Consider the following 24,079-nt stretch of genomic DNA (forward strand, 5'->3'; position numbering starts at 1 on the left):
TCAAAACCTTTCTAAGAGGTGATCGGAAAACAACACCTTGTTTTCAAGTGGGATCAAGATCCAATTATCATTGAATGTATCAACCTAGACGATGGCCAACAAATCGATATACTCAATAATTGGTAGAAAATTTTTATCTTTTACATTCTTGTAATTCTTGATATGATTTTGCTCCTAGTCTTTTATGACATTGACGATAGCCAACGAATCATAAAAATCTAGTTAAGTTTAGACCCATTATTTCTTGACCGGCTTAAATTTAACTTATGCATACTTTTGACGAAGGCCAACAAAGTTGCATAACCAGCTTAAGCTATCCTTATATCTTATATACAGATGAATACTACTTAGCCATAGAATAGTATTGTCTTAACGATAGCCAACAAACAAAGTATTTATAAGCTTAGTAGTATTCAACTGAAATGATAGAGGGCTACGGACGATTTCATAAATCTTTTACCATAATCAAACTTGATATAGTTTAAAGATGCTCTATAGACGATTTCATAAATCTTTTACCATAATCAAACTTGATATAGTTTAAAGATGCTCTATATTTATACTTGTAACAATTAAACTAGCCAGGTAAAGTACAAGATTGGTGGGAGGGTTCCGAGATATTCACTGGGAATATTCATCGGACCTTAATTAAGTAACCACCGCTCTTTAAGACTATAACGTGAAAGATTGGGCATCACCCCTAATCTTAAGTTGGGCATCACCCCATGAGCTATATCTCATAATTCCTTTCATTGACACTAGTTAAAAGTTCGTTCTAAATATATTTCTTTTAACTCCTTTAGGTTTATTTATCTTTCATACTAATACTATGTTAATATCAGTCTCACCACTCTATGGTCAATAAACTCTTATTGCTATGTCTCACAAAGATTAAAATGAGTTTTATAATAAAAAACTATTTCTCTAGTGAGATAGAGATATTAACTTTGTAGAATATAGCACCAAATTGTATTGATATCTACAATTGGGGCACAACCAACATATCAACATATGTAATAGCAATATGGAATGGTAGTGGACAACTTAAAGGAATAAAATGTAACTACACTAATTATATTTTGGTAAGCAATTTGTAACTCCTTGCAATGCTAGCTCCCTTCCAAATCTTGTATTATTACAATCACATATACATAGGACATGCAAGCCCCATTTATAATGGAAAAATCATCTCATAGGATGGGAAATAATATTGTATTGAATGTAAAATAAAATCCATAAATAAAATAACTAAACTAAACAACCATACCCTCCACACCCGAACAAGGGCCTATACTCGTAGCGTAGCCCATGATCGGTGAGCAAGTGCTTAACCCGTAGGCGTAGGCCATGCTCGGGGAGGGAAGAGGTCGAAAATAATATTACATTTTTATCTATATTATATCAATACAATAAATGCAAGAGAATCATTGTCCACTATCATCCATAAACATAACATCCATGCAAGATGATATAAAACATATAACTTAATCCATATTAAGAAATATGCATTTATCTAGTTATGCAACAAATTAGAAAGCTAGATAACATAGGGATTATCCTAACTCAAATAGGACTACCATGCTTCTAACATACAACTACACTAGTTGTAAATTAGTATTTTGTAATATATACAAGTGTTTTTACTCTTAAAAACTTATGAACCAAAAATCACATTTTTGAATTAACAGCTAGTATAACTAATGACAAAACAACTTGAATAAATTAACTAGTTTTATTAAAACATCTTTTAATTAGACTAGTAATTAGAAGCATGTACAAAGACCTCTATGAGTTAAATATTCATGTTAAGATTTAATTAGATGGAACCATGTCTCTGATACCATGAAGAAAATTCGTGCTAAATACATGCAAATTACGCAATGAAAGACTGTATGTATAATAATACTAAGCATGTAGAGAGCATGAAAAACAAGCTAGGTCCATCCTAATTAAATCTAACATGATCCCTATATTAAAGAGAGCACACAAGAGTTAAAAAGTCATACTTTCGAAGCGTGATTTGATGGAAGATCGAACAATACCTAGCTCTTACTCCTTGTAGTAGTAAATCTCTTCGTAGTGGATCTCCAAGTCTTTAAGTGAGCTTGATAAAACCGGAGTCTTCTTGAGACACAAGGCAAGATATTCACCCCGGGGTACTTTAAAATCCTACTACTTCCTCTTACTCAAAGATTGCTAGAGTTTAGTAAGAGGTAGATCTCTCTTCTTTTCTTTTATGGAAAACAACTATGAATAAACCATTTATTTTATTTTTCCATTAACCATGAAAGAAGAAAGAGAGCTCATATTTATAGAGGAAGAATATGTCATGACATGAATGACTCATTCTATGAGTCACACCATGAGTCATTAAAACAATGATTCTCTCATGAGTCATGCAATGACTCATCTCATGAGTCATGCAATGAATCATGAAGAATCAAAACTATGTGCTAAAACTATGTTCCCAAACCATACCACCTTAATGACTCATCTCATGACTCATTAATCAAGGTATAATGAAGTGCGTATTTCATAAATAAAAATATCATATCAATACGGTATTTCATAAATACGAAATTTTGTAACTTTACAATCATTGACCAATAAGTTATCATATGACCAAAAAAGTCAATGAGTTGACAAAAAGTCAACTGTTGACAAAAAAATCAACTAGTTGACTAAAAGTTAACTTCATGGGGAAAATACTGGAATTCATTTCTTAAGCACATAGCATTCTGATTTTATCGATACATATAACTGTTTATGTGTATCTGGTGAAAATCATATATGTGTATCAATCATACATATTACTCTATAAATTAGATTTCATAGGATTCAAGTACGCACTTGGTGTGACTTTAGGGCCCAACTTAAGACTCGGTAGTGGATCATATCCACAAGTACAATAGAGGTGCTAGCTACACATGAACACTACCCGGGTATAAGTTGTGATAAATGTCTGTAAGATGCTTACACAATTTTATCAAGACCACTCAGTGATAATACCGTACAGTCCTGTCCCTTCATCAAACCATGTCAAACTATTAAGACTATGGTATGGATAACTATCAAACCCTAATTGCTTAATTAGTATTTGTTGATATTAAACTCATAACCTATAAGATCAAACTAACACTCAGTTTATCTTATTTACCTTGGCCAAGGATTTCTAGGTTATAGTTATATCAAACAATCTTATGATATCAACCCCTTATATTGGGAGAGACGAATCACATCTTAGCATCTCAATATCTACTTATGTCTCGGGATGCACCCAACAAGAACTGTTATGCACAACTCAATGAGAACTGTGGTTAGGTAAAATTCTAAGTACACCAATACTGACATGTAAGATATTACACTCATGCCTCAGGTCATGAGACTACTATGTACTATATCACTTAAGAACTTTTGTTTGACAGTTAAGTATAATTACCAACTACATGTTCTCGGTGAGTCGTTCAGTCAACTCATTCACTAATGAGTCACCTGTATACTATATCTTAATGTCTTACATCAATGATCTAAGAGATGGATCATCATCCTTCTAAAGGAGAAATAGAGTATACACTAGTCTTCCCAAAGTGATGATATCTTATTTCAACACTTCATCGACTAGGAATATTTTAGAATATACGTTAGCGACAAATCATATCTCTTCATTAAGATCATATCCGAAATGTATGATTGTCTAGTATCATTCTAAGGACTTTATCTATATTAAAATACCAGATAAATCTGACCAAATAGCATACTACCATTTTGAATAAGGACGTTATATTCATATAGGTCCTGTTATAATATACAATTATTACCTACAGCGCACCTATATCTAACATGCCAGTCAAACAGATGTCTCCTATTACATACACGCCATCTAAATTGAGCTCACTGCATGACCCGATTCCACACTTTGCATAGAGTTAGTAAAAACAATCAAAAGAATCAAGTGGTTTCGAGTTTCAAACCGAATCAAGGAGACCCAAGCGGCATAATCTCTCTTTCATTAGAAGCGTATATAGAAGCTAGGCAGTCAACCAAATTAAGGATGAACAAGTGCTTAGGATAGTTTAGTAATGGCCCTCAAACTGTAGGGTGCCAGGTAGCAACTGGTAATTAAAAGCTGGGGATAAAGCTCTGCATGGGAGAGAAATTTTGACCTTACCATTGCTACAAACATGCACGAAACAGTAGCCATTAATTCATGTAAACTACCAAAATGCAATATGGCTTGATCTCTAACCTTGATGAGTTGCTTCCACAGCTAAGATTAATCCCCAACTTTGACTTTGGTAGATCAGATATCAGTATCCCTTAAGTAAGTTCCATGGATCCCAAAGGTCCTTCTTTTCATACTTATTAGCCCAGAAAATTTCAACTAAGTATCACACTCTTGACAAATTGAATTCTACCTGCATAAGAAAAGATTTTTTTGCTTCATTCACCCTTGAAATTGATTTGATGCCTTTGATAAAAGAAAAGAACAAATTAAGTAGGAGAGTTGTTTATTAACCAAAGGAACACCAAGTAAGTCGCTGGTGTTTAATTTGAAATATCCAAGTGCTCGGTCTAATCCAGAAAAGAAAAAAGAAAAAAAATTGAGAAAAGGCTTGAGCTAAAATGACTATGATCTGTGTTGGCAGCTTGCGATTGTAGTTGCAAGGCAATTGAAAATACGACAGTTGTTGCGTGTAAATGCAATTGCAGCCATTTCGTTCAAGTTTAAAATTTTACAACCTGCAGTTTTGACTGTTTGGCTCTATTCGTAACTTCACAGTTGCAACTTTCTTAATGTTTCAAATATTTCTTATTTTATTAATTTTTTTAAATATTTAAGCTAAAAATATATTTCTTTCTTTGAAAATTTGATTTTAATTTATTTTTAAATTGTTTCTATAATAAACCTTTTTTTATTAAGAAAAATTGTTCTGTTTTATTCTGAAAAGGTTTTAAAATTCATATATTTTAGAAATTTAAAAGTGTTTTTATTCTTTTTTTGTTGCTTTAATTAACTTTTAGCTTTTTTAGAATTTTCTTTTATTTTTTTTATTTTTAATAAACTTCTAAGATGTTTTGTTTTATAAATAATCTCTAGAATTTTTTGAACTGGTGAAGTTTTATACTTTTAAAGTATGATTTTGAGATTTTTATTTTTTTTGTATTTGGGCTTGTTACATGGGCTTGTTACACATGCAGTTATATGTGTGACTTAAAGTTCAGATCTGCATGAGTCACAAGCTACAACTGGAGGGGAAGCTGAAACTACAGCATTCAGGCATAATCAAACGACCGCAACTGAGCAAAAGAACCTCAGCTGTATATAACTGCATTTGCAATCCCCAAAGCTATATGTTTCTCTAATTAAAAAATTGCAGTAATAAGAACCTTGCCAGTTGTTACAGTAGGCCTGAGTTGAGAGCATGAGCACATTGACCCTCAAGTCGGTCTTGGCCCATGACAAATGCAAAGACCATCCAACTTCCAGTCCATGGAAGAATCTTAGCATTGACAAAGTTAAAGCCAGCCGAATTAGTCAATCTAATTTGAACATCACTGAAAATTTCAACCAACTAGTTATGCACGTTTGCACCAAAAAAAAAGGCGTTCCACATTTTTTTAAATTTTATCTCGGCAATTCTCTTCCCTATTCTTTCTTGGTCTTTTTGTTAACTCGCTGTTAAAATATAAATAAAAAAGGTCGGATTTTTCCTGCATGTTGAATTATTTCAAAGTTCAAGATCTTTTATTTATAGATGATGGGAGTGATAGATCTAAACCAAAACTTGAGATCTAAAACCATATAGCCATGATTAATTCAAAGAGATTAACAATAATCAAAAGAGCGGAAGCTTATACCTGAATCCATGGATGAAATCTTGATTTGGGTTTTTGATGATCTTCTAACCTTAGGGTTTCTCTAAATCCGAATTTCTCTAGCTAGATGGGGGTGTAGAGAATTAGAGAATGTAACCCTAGGTTAGGGACCATAACCCCTTATTTATAGATGTTGTACTTTTGTAATTTAGCCCCTCAATAAATCACAATTACAACCTGGTATCTGCACATATAACCCCATGATTATATTTAAATACCCATTAACCCAACTTAATTGATCACTTTAGTGGGTTATCCTGAAAGATAGCAATACACATTGATTAATCATATGTGCCCACAAATAGATTTATTAGATTAAATCCAACAATCTCCCACTTGGGCACCATATGATTCCTTAAACTGTGTATAACCTTATGAGCTCAAAAATTGCTATCACTGAAATGGTATTTCCGAACAATCTCGTCCATTGACTATATCAATATAGGATCAAAGCGGCCTTCGTCACATTTATCGTGACTCGACCCATCAATGGTCACATATACCAATACAATCAAACGACATAGATCAATCATGGATGTGCAGCATGAAAATTACATGCAATGTGATCAGTACATGTCTATTTTCAACTGGTCCTCCTTAGTGAGGTCAAAACCAAACATAATGTAACAGAGTGTCTTAACTGAATACTTTATTCTGATCAGACAATACAACCAAACATAAAGCACCACAAATACAAACTCCCACTAAAACATAATATCCTCAAATAATACCACACCCATATGAGCAGTATGCTCATGAAAGACCTTAGGTGGCAATCCCTTAGTAAGAGGATCAGCTATCATGGAGTTTGTCCCAATGTGCTCTATGGATATCTGTCCACTCTGTACCCTTTCTTTCACAACCAGGAACTTAATGTCAATATGTTTTGACTTAGTTGAGCTCCTGTTGTTATTGGAATACATTACTGCAGAGTTATTGTCACAATATAACCTTAGTGGTCTTTCAACATTTTCCAAAATGCGCAGTCCCGTGATAAAGTTTCGCAGCCATATTCCCTGATTGGATGCCTCATAGCAAGCTACAAATTCTGCTGCCATAGTGAAGGAAGCTACTAGTGTTTGTTTGACACTTTTCCATGATATAGCTCCTCCTACTAACATATAAATGTAGCCTGATGTAGACTTCCTGCTATCTTGGCATCCAGCAAAATCAGAGTCCGAATACCCAATGACCTCTAATTTCTCTGATTTTCTGTATGTGAGCATGTAATCTTTTGTTTTCTGAAGATACATCATAACCCTTTTGACTGCTATCCAATGATCCATACCAGGGTTGCTTAAGTATCTGCCTAACATCCCAACAATGTACGCAATATCTGGACGTGTACATACCTGAGCATACATTAGACTTCCTACAGCCGAAGCATAAGGAATCTTCTACATTTCCTGAATTTCAATGTTACCTTTAGGGCACTGATTGAGACTAAATTTGTCTCCTTTAGTAACAGGGGTATCTCCTGATCTGCAATCTTGCATGCCAAACCTTTTAAGTACCTTATCGATATAGCTCTTTTGTGATAATTCAAGAATACCCCGAGAGCGATCTCGATGTATCTGGATCCCTAATATAAAAGAGGCGTCCCCAAGATCTTTCATCTCAAAATTCTTTGATAGAAATCTCTTGGTTTCGTGCAACATGCCTATATCATTAGTGGCAAGCAAGATGTCATCCACATACAGAACCAGAAAAATATACTTACTCCCACTGAACTTGTGATATACACAGTCATCAACAATGTTCATCTCAAAACCGAACGAGATAACTATTTGTTGAAACTTATGATACCATTGACGAGGAGCTTGCTTGAGTCCATAGATGGATTTCCTTAATTTGCAGACCATATTCTTTGGGTCTCCCGACACAAAGTTTTCTGGTTGCACCATATAGATCATCTCATCAATGTCTCCATTGAGAAATGCAGTCTTAACATCCATCTGATGTAACTCAAGATCATAATGAGCAACAAGTGCCATGATTATTCTGAAAGAGTCTTTCGATGAAACCGGAGAGAAAGTCTCTGTATAATCAATGCCTTCCTTTTGAGTATAGCCTTTAGCCACAAGACGTGCCTTATACCTCTCCACATTACCGTTTGCATCCCGCTTGGTTTTAAAAATCCATTTACAACCAATTGGTTTTGCACCTTCTGGTAATGGGACAAGTTCCCAAACCTTATTGTCTTGCATAGACTTGTACTCTTCATTCATGGCATCAATCCACTGTTGAGAGTTAGAACTTTTCATGGCCTGAGAGAAGTTGATTGGATCATCTTCAAACATTCCACTACTTTCCTCATGTTCTTGGAGAAATACAATATAATCATCCGAAATAGCATTTCTCCTTTCTCTAGTGGATCTCCTTAATGTCATTGGTTCTTGAGGTTGTTGAGTTTGTTCTTCTAGAACAGGGAGTTGTTCAACATTATCATCTTGAGGTTTCGGATTTACTTCTTGAGCAACAACAGGTATAGGAACCTGAATATTGTCAAAAGTAACTGTATGGATTGGATCTGAAGCCAATTCCTCCTCAAAACTAATGTCTCTAACCTTATTTCTCCCCCCAAACTCAACATCCTCAAAGAATGTTGCTGTTCCCGTCTCAAAAATATTCCTTATAGTGGGATCATAAAACTTATAGCCCCTAGAGCGTTCAGAGTATCCAATAAAGTAGCTGCTAACTGTTTTGGAGTCCAATTTCTTTTCATTTGGCCTATAAGGCCTTGCCTCAGCTGGACATCCCCAAATATGTAAATGCTTTAAACTGGGCTTTCGACCAGTCCAAAGCTCATAAGGTGTTTTAGCAACTGCTTTACTTGGTACTCTATTCAGAATGTAAGCTGCTGTCTTAAGTGCTTCTCCCCAGAGTGACTCTGGTAAAGAAGAATGAGCAATCATACTTCTTACCATATCCTTAAGAGTCCTATTTCGTCTTTCAGCTACACCATTCATGCTAGGTGAACCCGGCATGGTGTACTGTGGGACGATACCGCATTCCTCTAGGTATCTAGCAAATGGTCCTGGACGTTGTTCACCTGAACCATCATATCTACCGTAGTACTCACCACCACGATCAGATCTGACGGTTTTAATTCTTCTGTTGAGTTGATTCTCAACTTCAGCTTTATAGGCTTTGAACATGTCCAGAGACTCAGATTTTTCATGAATAAGATATAGGTGCCCATAACGTGAGTAATCGTCTATGAATGATATAAAATATTGTTGACCATTCCAGGATTCCGTAGGGAATGGCCCACAAATATCCGTATGTATCAATTCTAAGACATCCGAAGATCTGTTGGCACCTAATCTTTTCACTTTGGTCTGTTTTCCCTTGATACATTCAACACATACGTCGAAGTCCGAAAAATCAAGGGAATCCAAAATACCATCAGACACAAGACGCTCAACTCTACCTTTTGAGATATGACCCAAGCGCTTATGCCATAATGTCGCTGAATTTTCCTTATTTAATTTACGCTTAGTACCACGCGATTCCGCATGCAAGGATTCATTATAAGAAACAATTGTATCAAGCAAATATAGGTTGTCATACATACTCAAATAACCGGTTCCTACAACATTTGAATTAAAAGATAAACTGAATTGATTGTTTCCAAATGAACAAGAATAACCTGATTTGTCCAATACAGAAACTGAAATCAAATTCCGTCTAAAAGACAGTACTACAAAAGTATCTTTTAAGTCCAAATAAGAATCATTCCACATCTACCGATTGTCCGTCGCCCACAAAGATGTGTCTTTCAACATCACTTGGCTTTCGGTAGCTTAGGCAACCCTGCATAGAAACACTTATGTGAGTAGTAGCACCAGAGTCTAACCACTAAGTGTTTCTAGGTACTGAAGCTAAATTAACCCCAGAACAGACCAAAGCAAGGAACGTACCCTTATTATCACGCAGGCGTGATATTTTGTACAGTCCTTCTTTACATGTCCAGGCTTCTTACAGAAGAAACAACCATGATTATCCTTATGTTGTTTCTTCTCAACTGGACCCTTAGCAGCTTCCTTATCATTCTTCCTTTTCTTTCCCTTATCCTTAGAGGCATAGGCCAAATGAGCACTTTCTGTCTTATCTTGCTTCAACCTGTCTTCTTCTTGCACACAGTATGAAATGAGCTCATTTAGAGTCCATTTCTTCTTTTGACAGTTATAACTGACCTTAAATTGATTAAACTATGTAGGAAGAGACAACAGAACCAGATGCACTAATAACTCATCACAAAGATCGAGTTTAAGTGCCTTAAGTTTTGAAGCAATATGAGACATTTCCATAATGTACCCCCTGATGTTTCCCTTACCCTTATACTTCATTGAAATCAAGCGAGCTAAAAGCGTGCTTGTTTCTACCTTATCGTTTTTCGCAAAACGCTTCTCAATTTCGGCAAGGAAATCTTTAGCCTTAGTAATCCCTTCGGATTCTATGCCCCTGAAGGCTTTCGGAACGCCGCGCTTAATGATCATAAGACTCATGCGATTTGAACGCTCCCACTTCTCATGCTCCTTCTTTGCATCAGGAGTGCTATCCGCATTGAGAGGTTGGGGTTGTTCAGTTCTTAATGCATAGTCAAGATCCATGCAGCCAAGAACAATTAATATGTTCTCTTTCCAAACCTTGAAGTTTGTCCCATTTAGCATGGGAATTGAGTTGATGTTAGCAGAAATTGTTGCAGCAGATGCATTAGCTGAAATAAAACAAAAGAATGCTCACATCAATAACCATAATCAATAAAATTCAAATAATGACAGTCCCCATCCAAGATATCGGGCACAACATTAATATCAAGTCTTTGGACAGTAATATTAACTTGTAAGTGATACCTTGTTGCAATGATCAAACATTGACAATAACTCATGTCAAATAATGAAACTATCTTTGGATCGATTCATTATTCACATGTAAACCTTATAATTGTCACACGCTTATCATCGCAGATGTGTATACAGTCTAAATAAATATTAACCTTCCTTTGGGCCGATTAAATATTTACACGAAAGCATACACACAAACATCTCACATTCCTCATGAACAATCTACACAAGAGAGGTTACTTTGGTAACTTCTTGTTTCAATTAATCAATTGGAGTGAGAGACAACCTTAATTCCTTAGTGTCATTATATTTGAATTAAATAAGTGATTAAAAACGAAATTAGATTTAAATTAAAAGTTTTAATTTAAATCAACTGAATTTCCAAAAAACTTAATTGGGGTCTCACAGCTTAATTAGGGCTCATAACTTAATTGAATAAATTAAGTATACCAAAGTGGACCCATGAAAAGCTGAGGCTTAACCATAGTGAACACGAAGTTTGCTTGACTTTGAACGCGAGGTTCGACTGTATTGAGTACGATACTCACTTAAGCATGAACGCGAGGTTCGTCTGAGAACGAACGCGAGGTTCGTTTGAAAAATGAACGCGAGGTTCAACTTGAGAACGAACGCGAGGTTCGTTAAAAAAATGAACGCGAGGTTCGACTGAAGTGCGAACACGAGGTTCGACTGAAGCAAGAACGCGAGGTTCGACTGAAGCACGAACGCGAGGTTCGTCTGAATCACGAACGCGAGGTTCATCTGAAATGAACGCGAGGTTCAACTTAAGTTGAGCGCGAGGCTCACCTGAGAACTGAACGCGAGGTTCACCTTAGAACGAACGCGAGGTTCGTTAAAATTGAGCTTGACGCTCACCTGAGTTGAACGCGAGGTTCACCTTAGAATGAACACGAGGTTCGTTAAAATTGAGCTTGACGCTCACCTGAGTTGAACGCGAGGTTCACCTTAGAACTGAGCGCGAGGCTCACCTTAGAACGAACGCGAAGTTCGTTAAAATTGAGCTTGACGCTCACCTGAGTTGAACGCGAGGTTCACCTTAGAACGAACACGAGGTTCGTTGAAATTGAGCTTGACGCTCACCTGAGTTGAACGCGAGGTTCACCTTAGAACTGAGCGCGAGGCTCACCTTAGAACGAACGCGAAGTTCGTTGAGCGCGAGGCTCACTTGATAACGAACGCGAAGTTCGTTTGAACGCGAAGTTCGGTTAAAATTGAACGAACGCGAGGTTCGTTTGAATCTTTCAGCTTCGCCAAAATTTGAGGTAACTACCTCCTTAATGTTCGCCACGTTTTCACGCACGAACCCTTAGGGTTTCAAACTGAAACCGCCGCCATTTAATCAAATAACAGATCTAGAATCGAAAAAAAGAGTTTTCTTGATCCGGATCCAAGAAAAAACCGCCGAAAAAATCCAAAAAATTCCAAAAAAGTTACTGTTCACCGGCGATTTTTCAGTTATTGTTCATCAAAAAAACTTTACTGTTCATCCGAAAAGAATTTTTTTCAACAGTCGTTACTGTTCATCCGAACATTACTGTTCATCCGAGAACAGTTCTTAATCCAAAAACCATAGATTTAAGATCAAAAAACCCAATTTTAAAACTTAAATCCCTAAGAATTAATCAAGGTGGCTCTGATACCACTTGATAGATCTAAACCAAAACTTGAGATCTAAAACCATATAGCCATGATTAATTCAAAGAGATTAACAAGAATCATAAATGAGCGGAAGCTTATACCTGAATCCATGGATGAACCTTGAGATGGGTTTTAGATCTTCTAACCTTAGGGTTTCTCTAAATCCGAATTTCTCTAGCTAGATGGGGGTGTAGAGAATTAGAGAATGTAACCCTAGGTTAGGGACCGTAACCCCTTATTTATAGATGTTGTACTTTTGTAATTTAGCCCCTTAATAAATCACAATTACAACCTGGTATCTGCACATATAACCCCATGATTATATTTAAATACCCATTAACCCAACTTAATTGATCACTTTAGTGGGTTATCCTGAAAGATAGCAATACACATTGATTAATCATATGTGCCCACAAATAGATTTATTAAATTAAATCCAACAGGGAGTCAAATTCAGAAGCCCTTGCTTGAAGTTGAAGAGTGATATGTTCATCAAAATCCCCTAAATATTTTGATTCTGAGGAAGTTGAATCTCTTGTATACGTACTGGCCGAGAATAGGATTAATTAATTCAAAATAAAATTTGCTTACAGTGTACCATAATTATTAACATTTTCAATCGAAAGTCTGATAAATAATGATATTCTTCACCCTTACATTTTCAGAAGTATATGCTGCAATTAATATTATGTTACAAGAAAAATTATGTTGCATTCAGAGTACATTAAATCCCGGAGTTGTATCAATAAAGAGTTCAAGAACACACGAGTTTAGTCGCCCATTTGCTAATTTAAGTCACGTTAAATTTGCTTTAAATAATGCCAACACGTTTACTTCCACAAAGGACGTACAAGAACAAAGGGAAATAACTCCAATGTTCTTTATTAAATATAATAACGTATGAGCATTGATATAGAAAATTTTAATTGAAACAAAGAATTAAATTTCTATACAACTAATGAATGCCAAAAAGATTGATAAAAAAATTTAATGACAAAACGAAAAAAGACGTTAAAGAACACTTCGCATGGACCATTAGTCATTATTTCGTCATAGCCAAACGGATGTATTTGTAAATGACCCTTAAATATTAAAGGGTTTTTGTCATATTAGATCCCAAATTCATTACGCGGTTTTAATTAAGGGTAAATTACACAAAATCCCCAAGAACTTTCAGCATTATGCAGCAGACCCTTTGTAACTTCTAAAATCGCACTAAATTCTCACTAACTATTTGAAATATTGCGAAAAAACCCTCAATAAGTTTCCATATTTTGTAGATAACCACATGACGACATATTTTTTGTTGGTGAAACATTTAGATCCTAAATATGTACTGAAGGCATCATAGGGATTATCTGCAAAAGGGGAAACCTTATTTATAGTTTTCTATAATTCCTATAGTTATTGGGGCTTTAGTGTGATCTTAGATGTTATTGAGGGTTTGCTGCAAAAAGCTGAAAGCTCTTGGAGGTTTAGTGTAAGTTATCCTTATTTTAAGTAAAATCCCAAATCTAACTTGCTTAAATAAGACCACCAAATCTAATGATTTCTTTTACATAACACCTCATTTCAAAAAAAAATACGAAAAATTTGTGGAGAAGAATTGGAAAAAGCAGATTTTTGGTCATAAGTCGACTCATGCACAGGCATAAGTCGACTTATGGTAAGTCGACTTATGTTGGTGCATGAGTCGACTTACGTTCTGCTCTGGATTGTTGGTTTTTTGCTCTGCCAAGTCGACTTATCAGGTCTGATAAGTCGACTTATGATCTCTTCTCCAGTTGCTGTTTTTCGCTCTGCCAAGTCGACTTATGCAGACTGATAAGTCGACTTATGACGGGTTTTTTGGAAAGTTCAGGTTCCTATTTGCAGTCTGTTTGGGTTTCTGTTTTGGTATAAATACCAATACGATTTGAGGGTTTTGTGAGGAGAGTTTTTGGGGTTTTGGAGCACAGAAAAAGAGAGATCTTTCTGAGCTATTTGTTAGGGTTATTGGTTGAGAGATTGAGAGATTTGTTGGTGAGATTAGTTGGTTCGTTTGAGCGATTTGTAATCTCAATTTGTACTCTCCTTCTCTATTAGTGAAAACCCACCCCCTTCTTGCCCCGTGGACGTAGGCAATTTGCCGAACCACGTAAAACCTTGGTGTTTGTGTTTTGTTTGGTCTTTCTCTCGGCGTTCGTTGGTTTGGTTTCTCAAAGCATCAGGCACAACAAGTGGTATCAGAGCACGGGCAACGCTTGGGCTATTTGGAGGAGTAGATCGCTTTGGAAGTTCATCTAGGGCTTCGTTTGGTGATAAAGGTGGGATCTTTTTTTGTAAAAATCTCGTCTTTTTCAGTTTGGATCTATTTCTCGTTTGTTTCCGCATTGGTTTGGTGGTGCCTTGAGGATTATGGCCGAGAAAGAAGGAGTTGTGGGCAGTACTTCCGGCGTGAAGACCGTCCAAAGCTTGAATATCCACTCAATGAAGATTGATGTGGAAAAGTTCAATGGCACAAACAATTTTGGACTTTGGCGATGCGAAGTCATGGATGCGCTCAACGCGCAAAATTTGGAAGATACGTTGGAGTTGGACGGGAAACCGGACAACATTGATGAGAAGGTTTGGAAAAAGATGAATCGAACGGCGTGTGGTGTGATTAGGTCTTGTCTCACTCAAGATCTAAAGTATGATGTGATCAATGAGACTTCTGCAAAGAAGATTTGGGAGATCCTTGAGAGCAAGTATTTGACCAAGAGTGTGGAGAATCGCTTGCATTTGAAGAGGAGGCTTTACCGCTTCCAGTTGAAGAAAGGAACCTCCATTGGTGATCACATGAACCACTACACGAAGCTTCTTGCGGATTTGGCGAATGTGGATGTTAAGATTGAAGATGAGGACAAGGCGTTGTTGCTATTGAGTTCCTTGCCTGACGAGGAATATGAGACCTTCGTTCTTACTCTTATTAATGGGAAGGCATCTCTTTCGTATAGTGAGGTCACCGCTGCACTTGTGAATTATCAGCTTCGAAAGAAGGATAAGGAGACTTCGTTTGAGCCGGTAGCGGGGGCGTTGGTCGCAAGAGCAAAGGGTCCAAACCGTAGTGGGAGGTCGCAGTCTAGAGGGGCACATCTTGGAGTTCGTAAGAATCAATGTGCCTTTTGCAAAGAAGATGGACATTGGAAAGCCGATTGCCCAAAGTTAGTTGATCGAGCCGGGAAGAATAAGGGAAAAGCTATTCAAGCTTCAGAGGCGAATGTTGTCAAGGCTAGTGGCAACGATTCAGATTCGGATTCTTCGGGCTACTCGTTATCTGCACTGCCGTCAGTTTGTGTTGCCTACTCTACAGAGTGGATATTGGATTCGGGTGCTACATACCACATTTGCCCTAGGAGGGATTGGTTCTCCAGCTTTCAGGAGTTGGAAAGAGGGGATTTCGTGCTCATGGGGAATGATCACAAATGCTCTATTGGTGGTATTGGTACTGTTCGGATCAGGATGAGTGACGGGGTGATTCGGGAGTTGGTTGGAGTGAGGTTCGTTCCTCAGTTGAAGAAGAACATCATTTCACTTGGAGCTTTGGAGGCAGCTGGCTATAGGGTGACCTTGGCGGATGCACGCTTGAAGGTTACATTTGGGTCCATGATTGTGATGAAGGGCGTCAGAAGAAGAAATTTGTATTATTTGCACGGAAGCACGGTGATTGATAGGGAAATGACGACTTCATCAGATTCGGCTAGACTGTGGCATTGTTTGGTGCTGGGGTATATGATTGGTAATACCGTGCATTGGTTGTTGAGGAGTGCTATGACCTGCAGATTGAAGTCCTGTGAGCACATTAGGATGAGCGAGACCGTGGTGGAGTTTGGCACTTCTATCCATCGAGCGAGGGGTCTTTTTGGAGGTGTTCAGTCAGGCATTTGGGGGCCTTCCAAGGAGGCATCATTGGGAGGTAATCGTATCTTGGTTTCCACAGTTGGTGATTGTTCTAGGCATTATTGGGTCGCGACCAGTTCCCGTTGGTGTAAAGTCCTAGAAGTCAACAACAATTGGAAGAAGTGTATTGGCAGAAAGGTAACTCATTGTTTCAGCTTTGGTAGGGGTCCTTTCTTGCGTTGGTGCCGAGCTCACGGCAATAGGAGACACTTCATTGGTGTGGAGACTTTGGGGCGACGAGATGAGATGACAGTTTCGATGGGTCGTTCCTTTCTGGAGGAGGATCGGCGTTTGATGTCGAGCATTGGCATTGGTGTGCGGGCTTCGACATATTTGGGTCATCTTATGCATAGGTCGCCGACTGCTGCTTTAGGAGTTATTAGATCTGGTGGAGCTGCTTCAGATTTTGGGTCGCGTCGGATATTTGGATACCCAGCATTTGGTCACATCGTGGATGTGAGATTGGATCCGATTGCGCGTTTGGGGTTCGGAGGCTCAGTTGATTATCGTTTGGGAGCTTCTGATTTTGTTCTGAGCAGGTATGTCACTTTTGACTCTCGGCAGGTGGAGAGTGTTGATCAGGTCATTTGGATATCGCAGCAGGTGGAGAGTGATGCTACTCCACGTTGGGTGGAGATTACTCCACATACTCCAGATCATACTGCGTCATTTGGGATTCCAGCTAAGGTGACACAGGTTGGAGATCATTTGGTTTTGGATGCAGATGATGGATTGGTTTTGGATTCAGTTGCAGCTGGTAGATATAGTTTGGATATGGCCATTGGTTTACCTCAGGTGGAGGTGTTTGATTTGTCTCAATTTGGGGTCATTGGGAATACTATCAGTTGCAGATCGTTTGGTGATATTGGAGAAGAGTTGCAGACTTTTCTATTTGATTGAGGGCCTTTGGAGGCCGTTTGGGTGAACTACGTGAAGGCTTGATTCCTTGGGCAAAGGATACGTAGGCAGTCATTTTGATGCAGCCGATTTGGTGAGCGACATCGACATTTGGGGTGAGTGTTCACACTCTCATTTGGGTCTCAGCATGTGAGGCATTTGTTTGGTTGGTGTCGGCTCAGTTTTGGGAAAACTTCGCCGAGGTGGAGAATTGTGGAGAAGAATTGGAAAAAGCAGATTTTTGGTCATAAGTCGACTCATGCACAGGCATAAGTCGACTTATGGTAAGTCGACTTATGTTGGTGCATGAGTCGACTTACGTTCTGCTCTGGATTGTTGGTTTTTTGCTCTGCCAAGTCGACTTATCAGGTCTGATAAGTCGACTTATGATCTCTTCTCCAGTTGCTGTTTTTCGCTCTGCCAAGTCGACTTATGCAGACTGATAAGTCGACTTATGACGGGTTTTTTGGAAAGTTCAGGTTCCTATTTGCAGTCTGTTTGGGTTTCTGTTTTGGTATAAATACCAATACGATTTGAGGGTTTTGTGAGGAGAGTTTTTGGGGTTTTGGAGCACAGAAAAAGAGAGATCTTTCTGAGCTATTTGTTAGGGTTATTGGTTGAGAGATTGAGAGATTTGTTGGTGAGATTAGTTTGTTCGTTTGAGCGATTTGTAATCTCAATTTGTACTCTCCTTCTCTATTAGTGAAAACCCACCCCCTTCTTGCCCCGTGGACGTAGGCAATTTGCCGAACCACGTAAAACCTTGGTGTTTGTGTTTTGTTTGGTCTTTCTCTCGGCGTTCGTTGGTTTGGTTTCTCAAAGCATCAGGCACAACAAAATTGAGGGTCCAATTCAGAAATATAAGCATTTAAAAGTCTAATATAGAATTAACAAAGATATTAAAACCCAAAATTAAGAGGCACAAAGAATTAAAGAATTCTTTACAAACAAACCCACCTAGAAAAACTAAAACTAAGTGTAGACCATTAATCTTTGCTACTTCACGGCCAAATGACTAACAACTTCCTCCTCCTCCTCCGCCTCTATCGTCGGCAAATTCAAATCAAGCCCCTTACACGCCGAACTTGCCATCGCCGGAGCACCAACGCCACCTTCATAGTGGAACCTCTTATGTCCTCCTAACGCTTGCCCCGATGCAAATATCTTCAAACAAACCGTGCACTAGTGACCCCTCTTTCTGTCGCAATCCGGATCTACGTTTTTATCCGCCAACGCTCCTCGATCCTCGGAGGAACCCGGAATCTTCTTATGGCTTGATGTATGCCCTCCAAGAGCTTGGTAGCATGCAAACCCTCTCCCACATACAAGGCACTTGTATGGTAGGTTTTGGGCCGGAGGAGGGTCGGATGTGGACTTAGTGAGCCGACTACGCGCCAACATGATGAGGCAGAGGGCTAGGTGTTCCTCTTCAGTGGGCCGCCTCGATCGCTTCCCCGTAGGCCGGGCCTCAACATTGTATTGGAGTTCTTCCTGGGAGGCCATATGCATTGGAAGAGATGCAATCGGAAATAAGGGGGTTTGATCTGTATTTATAGAGGATTTAGAGGGGAGAGAGTGATGAGTTAGTATTGGATTTTAATAAATGGAGATGGGGAGTTAAAAGGGAGGAGAGAGATTGGGAGAATTTGTGTGTGTCTATATATATCTTCTAATATCTAATCTAATCTAATCTAATACTATTATAAAAATAAGTTGCTATGTTAAAACATTTCTATCTAAAATGCCCTCCAGTACATCCATTCATACATACATGCTCAATTTTTTATAACCTCCCCAATGCTTGCACCAGTACATCCATTCATACATACATGCTCAATTTTTTATAACCTCCCCAATGCTTGCACATCCATGCATACATACATGAAGGCATACATGCTCAATTTTTATTTTTTATAACCTCCCCAATGCTTGCACATCCATGCATACATACATGAAGGCATACATGCTCAATTTTTAATAACCTCCCAATTGATTCTCATCAATTTTTTAATTAATCACCCACTCAAAACACTCCTCCACTAACTCATGGTACACTAACATAATTTTATGTGCACTAATGATAAAAAAACGTTACAACTATTCCTCTCCTACCAAATCACTATAAATAACAAGAAACTTTTCACTCCTCCACTAACTCATGGTACACTAACATAATTTTATGTGCACTAATGATAAAAAAAACGTTACAACTATTCCTCTCCTACCAAATCACTATAAATAACAAGAAAATTTTCTCAAATTTCTCCAATCAACATTCCAATTCACAATTAAATTTTAGATTGAGAAGAAAAGAGTCAAATCTAGCTCTTTTTGCTGCTTACGACTCTGGCATTTTCGAGCTCACTTTCTCTACGATCTTTATAATTTTCATGTTCTTTTCTTGATCAACATTGCTACAGACTAAGATCTAAGGTGTTCAAATATTTTTTAGCCTTTTTTGGAGATGATATAAAAATAAATAATTCATTTAATAAATAATAATTAAAATTTCTATACATTTTCGCATTCTATTTTGTTCTCAAACCATAATCTTGCGGTATTTTGTTAACTATGAGGTTTTTAGTGATTCTTTACATGATTACGCGCATTGAATTAAAGGAGCAAAAGGAAACTCCTATCTTACTTATGTAGCTTAACAGTTTGAGGCTAAAACTATCTTGTATTAGTAAATTAATTTAATAAATTAAGTAATAACTAAGTCAATTTAATATATTATAACGGCATATTCATATCAGATTCACTAAAAAAAGTTAGTGGAATAAAATTGAATGATGAAAAGAAAAATAAAAAATAAAGAGTATATTGATAATTAATCACCCACTCAAAACACTCCTCCACTAACTCATGGTACACTAACATAATTTTATGTGCACTAATGATAAAAAAACGTTACAACTATTCCTCTCCTACCAAATCACTATAAATAACAAGAAACTTTTCACTCCTCCACTAACTCATGGTACACTAACATAATTTTATGTGCACTAATGATAAAAAAAACGTTACAACTATTCCTCTCCTACCAAATCACTATAAATAACAAGAAAATTTTCTCAAATTTCTCCAATCAACATTCCAATTCACAATTAAATTTTAGATTGAGAAGAAAAGAGTCAAATCTAGCTCTTTTTGCTGCTTACGACTCTGGCATTTTCGAGCTCACTTTCTCTACGATCTTTATAATTTTCATGTTCTTTTCTTGATCAACATTGCTACAGACTAAGATCTAAGGTGTTCAAATATTTTTTAGCCTTTTTTGGAGATGATATAAAAATAAATAATTCATTTAATAAATAATAATTAAAATTTCTATACATTTTCGCATTCTATTTTGTTCTCAAACCATAATCTTGCGGTATTTTGTTAACTATGAGGTTTTTAGTGATTCTTTACATGATTACGCGCATTGAATTAAAGGAGCAAAAGGAAACTCCTATCTTACTTATGTAGCTTAACAGTTTGAGGCTAAAACTATCTTGTATTAGTAAATTAATTTAATAAATTAAGTAATAACTAAGTCAATTTAATATATTATAACGGCATATTCATATCAGATTCACTAAAAAAAGTTAGTGGAATAAAATTGAATGATGAAAAGAAAAATAAAAAATAAAGAGTATATTGATAATTAATCACCCACTCAAAACACTCCTCCACTAACTCATGGTACACTAACATAATTTTATGTGCACTAATGATAAAAAAACGTTACAACTATTCCTCTCCTACCAAATCACTATAAATAACAAGAAACTTTTCACTCCTCCACTAACTCATGGTACACTAACATAATTTTATGTGCACTAATGATAAAAAAAACGTTACAACTATTCCTCTCCTACCAAATCACTATAAATAACAAGAAAATTTTCTCAAATTTCTCCAATCAACATTCCAATTCACAATTAAATTTTAGATTGAGAAGAAAAGAGTCAAATCTAGCTCTTTTTGCTGCTTACGACTCTGGCATTTTCGAGCTCACTTTCTCTACGATCTTTATAATTTTCATGTTCTTTTCTTGATCAACATTGCTACAGACTAAGATCTAAGGTGTTCAAATATTTTTTAGCCTTTTTTGGAGATGATATAAAAATAAATAATTCATTTAATAAATAATAATTAAAATTTCTATACATTTTCGCATTCTATTTTGTTCTCAAACCATAATCTTGCGGTATTTTGTTAACTATGAGGTTTTTAGTGATTCTTTACATGATTACGCGCATTGAATTAAAGGAGCAAAAGGAAACTCCTATCTTACTTATGTAGCTTAACAGTTTGAGGCTAAAACTATCTTGTATTAGTAAATTAATTTAATAAATTAAGTAATAACTAAGTCAATTTAATATATTATAACGGCATATTCATATCAGATTCACTAAAAAAAGTTAGTGGAATAAAATTGAATGATGAAAAGAAAAATAAAAAATAAAGAGTATATTGATAATTAATCACCCACTCAAAACACTCCTCCACTAACTCATGGTACACTAACATAATTTTATGTGCACTAATGATAAAAAAACGTTACAACTATTCCTCTCCTACCAAATCACTATAAATAACAAGAAACTTTTCACTCCTCCACTAACTCATGGTACACTAACATAATTTTATGTGCACTAATGATAAAAAAAACGTTACAACTATTCCTCTCCTACCAAATCACTATAAATAACAAGAAAATTTTCTCAAATTTCTCCAATCAACATTCCAATTCACAATTAAATTTTAGATTGAGAAGAAAAGAGTCAAATCTAGCTCTTTTTGCTGCTTACGACTCTGGCATTTTCGAGCTCACTTTCTCTACGATCTTTATAATTTTCATGTTCTTTTCTTGATCAACATTGCTACAGACTAAGATCTAAGGTGTTCAAATATTTTTTAGCCTTTTTTGGAGATGATATAAAAATAAATAATTCATTTAATAAATAATAATTAAAATTTCTATACATTTTCGCATTCTATTTTGTTCTCAAACCATAATCTTGCGGTATTTTGTTAACTATGAGGTTTTTAGTGATTCTTTACATGATTACGCGCATTGAATTAAAGTCGTCGGCCGATTTAGTTCGTCGTCAAGACTCGTCGAGCGCCGATCCAGTTCGTCGTCGAGACTCGTCGTCGTTTCCATCTCGTCATCGGCCCCAGATCTTCGTCGAGACTCGTCGTCATCTCGATTGATTTTCCTCTGTAGAAAGAGAGGTGGTTCGAAGGAGAGGACGACAGCTGTGGTGCCCAGTGGAGGACCCAAACCGCCAGAGGTGCCAATGGGAGAATACGCGACATCTGGGGCCACAACTGCGGTGCAGAAAGCTCTAGAGACTGCAAATTCGAGGAAATTGGTGTTCTTTATGGATGGAGGAAGAGGAGTTTGATCTCGAGGATTTGCTTAGGGCTTCGGCCGAGGTTTTGGGGAAGGGGACGTTTGGGACGGCGTATAAGGCCGTGCTTGAAATGGGGATGGTGGTGGCTGTGAAGAGGCTGAAGGATGTGAATCTGAGTGCGAGGGAGTTTAAGGAGACATTTGAGGGGATTAGGGCTATGGATCATCCTAACTTGGTGCCTTTGAAAGCTTATTATTTCAGTAAGGATGAGAAGCTGCTAGTTTATGATTTCATGCCATTGGGAAGCCTTTCAGCATTGTTGCATGGTGAGATTACTTTTTCTTGTTATTTTTGCATATTTTTAAAGCTTATTTTAGCTGAAACGGGTCAAGTGATTTATTGTTCAATTGGTTATTATTTGCTTAGTGGGTATTTGTTCTAGTGCTTGCTCTAACATAAGCGTGAGTTCAGGAGTTATCTTTTGCAGATTATATGTAGGCTTTAATTGCATTGAAGCTAAATTGACAATGAGCTTTGTGGATGTTGGAGGTTTTTATGTGAATATATGTAGTGTTGAAGAAAATAGGGTTATCATAAGTTTCAGGGCTGTAAGACTCTTCTCTTTCATGTTTATAAGCTCAAATCTTAGTTTTGGTGGCTAATCATACAAGAATTGATAAAAAAAAGTAGAATTAGGTGTGCTTGATTCCATCTTTTATTTATTAGATTGTTAAGTTGCAATAATTGGGTTGGATGGGTAGTCAATCATACAAGAATTGATAAAAAAAAGTAGAATTAGGTGTGCTTGATTCCATCTTTTATTTATTAGATTGTTAAGTTGCAATAATTGGGTTGGATGGGTAGTCATTACGAGGATTGCTACAATTGTGGGTTAGGTTTTTATATTATCTGATGTCTGCTTTATCATTATGATTTGTGCTGGAGATGCTTGTTGATGTCCTAGAGATGCATGTAACATTGTCCATAAATATTAAGAATTATCCACTGGTATACCACAGAAGTCAATGCTAATGATGTTCTCTAATAATCACCAACTAATTTGAAGTTTGCCTTAGAATCTTTTGATTCTTTTCGGCGGATTCCTCCTTAAGAGTCATGTCTTGATGCATTTCTAGAGCCATAGCCTAAGATTTTAACATTATGTGTATCTTGAAGTTTCCTATCATTCAAGTGAAAATTGTTTGATGGGTTCTTTTTATGCATATTAATTAAGTGTTGGATGTAACTTGTTAGTTAAGTAATTAAGCTAGGCGGTGATTGTACTAGGGATATAGAATGAAGTAGGCACTCGTTGAATGTCTTTTTTTTACTCTGTAGGGTTTATGGTGCTATGCCGATGCGCAGCGGTATCAAAACATTTAGTATATTACTTAGGGGTTGATATCGGCATGGTGTGTTAGGAAATGAGCCTTAACCATTTGTGAATCATTGCGTTTGAATGCTTTGATATAACAGAATGTGGTTGAATGCTTTGGCATAACATTTTCTTTTTTTTTCTGTGTCTAT

This window comes from Asparagus officinalis, chromosome 8 (assembly GCF_001876935.1).
Source record: "Asparagus officinalis chromosome 8, Aspof.V1, whole genome shotgun sequence".
NCBI lineage: Eukaryota > Viridiplantae > Streptophyta > Magnoliopsida > Asparagales > Asparagaceae > Asparagus > Asparagus officinalis.